Consider the following 2500-nt stretch of genomic DNA (forward strand, 5'->3'; position numbering starts at 1 on the left):
GTAATTACTGTTATATACGACCTTTCTGCGCGTTCATTTCACATTCTTGAGACGTACGATAGTAAGAAAATTAAATAAATGAATCAATAGAATAATGGCAAGTTTCATTCCTCGCCTTACAAACAAGGCAATGTCCTCCAGGCAGTGGTAGGGTCCTGACGCCGATGCTAATAAGTCAGGCTTGTAATACTGCTTTAGAATGCCCTCCTTTTTCCAGACTCTGCTTTGGTGTCGTGCGCTGTAGAGTTTTTTGTTTTTTTCTTTAACTCTTTATTTTGTTTTCTGCCTCTCCGTTTTCGCTTTGATGTCTCTCTTAGTTGAATTAGCTATGTCTGTGTTATCTTCTGCTTTGTTTGTGTGAGAGTCGGTAAGTCTGTTTTGGTCTTGCAGACGAGTTGCGTATGAATTTCAGTTAGCGATTGCTATTGCCTCTTCGTAATATTTTTATCTTCAATCTGACCACTAAGGGAAGGTTGTAGGGAATTTACGGGCGCAGAGAAACTGGTAGAGTTAACCCACACCATGTCCATGTAAGGCAGCAAAATTATGTCAGCGAGTCGATAAACCCAAGGATTACTATCCACTACCCGTTGAAATCACCGAAACATTTGTTCTTTTTATGAGTTGCTCTGAAAGTTACCAAGGATTACTATCCACTCCCCGTTGAAATCACCAAAACATTTCATTTTATGAGTCGCTCTGAAAGTTACCAAGGATTACTATCCACTCCCCGTTGAAATCACCGAAACATTTGTCCATTTTATGAGTCGCTCTGAAAGTTACAGTATATTTTTATTTGATTTTATAGCAATAGTTTTTCATATTAATGTGATACAAGTTTTTTTTTCGAATGGTCGAGTTTTATACTGTTTAATCGGTGTGTTTAAGTTTTTAGTTCAAACTGCAAAAATGACGTAGCTTCGATTTACTTAATGAGGTAGCATTTCAAAACTGCGTTGGGCTTAGTGGGTTTTTATGTACTTACTAATTTGCTTATATTTGTTATCTATACTTATTACATTGCATGTTTTAACGACAGAAATTGGCATATTTGCACTTGAGAAAGTATACTGTTTTAAAGACTGATATAATTTTTTACTTTGAATTTCTCTCTCTCTCTCTCTCTCTCTCTCTCTCTCTCTCTCTCTCTCTCTCTCTCTCTCTCTCATTTACAGTAATTTTCGGTTTTCATGAGCTAGTTTTTTTTTAAACTTGCAAACGAACATGTGTTGTCTGAAAACACTCGCATGTTGCGTAATGTTTCTTACGTAATAATTCTGAGACCGAGAAATAACAGTTTCACCTAATGGCCTGTTTTTTTACCTAGACGGATCAGAAGAAAGAAATTATTGTGCCGTCACATAAGGAATATTGTGTCAAATACGAGGTTTTTTTTTTTTTTTTTTAAGGAATGACAGTGCTATATGACATTGGTGGTTTACGTTGAAAATGATGATGATTGGAGGTTCCATTTTTTTATACGCTGTATGACATATGTTGAAGTAGGGTACTGTTCTAATCGTATAAGATTATATATATACATATACATATTGTTCCAGATGTGTGTACATAACTGTACTTGAAATTGTAGAGTTCCCTTACCTTGTATTTATATTTATATCACAGAAGAGGACGTAGAAAGTTGCAATTAAAAAAATATTCTTACACCTAAACTTATAAATTGCGTCAGGTAAGCCAGATCATTTTTATAAGTTTTTTCCTTTCGTTCTTTCTCTCACGTCGAATCTCCAACAGTCAGAATATTGGGATCAGCCGCGAGACTTCCGCTTTCTCTCGTCAATATTTTGCTACAGATTTCGATGACGGGATGTCACTTGCTACCGTTTAAGAATGTACGATTCACATTTTTCTAAATCTGGGATCTCCAATGATTTGTATCCAAGATTTTTCTTTTTCTTTTATAATCTATGTCATTCCCTCAAGTTGCACACGTATCAAGCACTATAGTTTGTCTTCTTCACTTTTTCAATAAATATGTGGTGTTTTATTTCTTGTTTTTTCAATGATGTCTCGAGGATTTTCAGGACGATTAAATTCCCAAACGTAATAATAAACTCCGGGGCACGCACTGATAATGGGTTATCTCGCACGATTGACAACTTTCAGGGTCTGGCGTCCACTCAGCCTCTCCGCACAAACGAATATAGTGCGATCATGATTTGTCAAATGAAGTCCTCCTTCTGTCTTGGTGGTGACACACTCGATCGAGAAAATAGAAATGGCTATAACACCGTTGATTGATATCGATCGCTAACGGGATGGTTATTCACAGAACAGCGTTTACGAATTCAGTTTCGTTAACGGTTGAATTTTGCACTTTTAACAAGGAGAGGAAGAAGAGGGCGCTTTCTACCGAAAGTGCTTCAGAGGGGACTAGTACACTATAGAGAGCCTTCGGTGTGACGTAAGCTGGGGTTGATGGTGTCGGGCCGACGAATCGTCTAAGACTGACTTGTGGACGCCACGTTCCAAGTTCCTC

General features: G+C 37.4%; 1 protein-coding gene across 4 annotated transcripts in view; it reads right to left on the reverse strand.

The window, feature by feature from the left end:
* LOC135199314 (uncharacterized) overlaps positions 1–2500 on the reverse strand; it is a 246646-nt gene that overhangs the window by 39538 nt on the left and 204608 nt on the right. The window contains exon 1 of one of the 4 annotated variants that reach the window (XM_064227225.1): positions 1603–2480. The exons of the other annotated variants lie outside the window; for them this stretch is intronic. The gene's annotated coding sequence lies outside the window, so the exon portion shown is untranslated. Of the gene's footprint in view, positions 1–1602; positions 2481–2500 lie in introns of those variants that run through there. 4 annotated transcript variants of the gene reach the window in all.

The sequence above is a fragment of the Macrobrachium nipponense genome, chromosome 25 (assembly GCF_015104395.2).
Source record: "Macrobrachium nipponense isolate FS-2020 chromosome 25, ASM1510439v2, whole genome shotgun sequence".
Taxonomy (NCBI): domain Eukaryota; kingdom Metazoa; phylum Arthropoda; class Malacostraca; order Decapoda; family Palaemonidae; genus Macrobrachium; species Macrobrachium nipponense.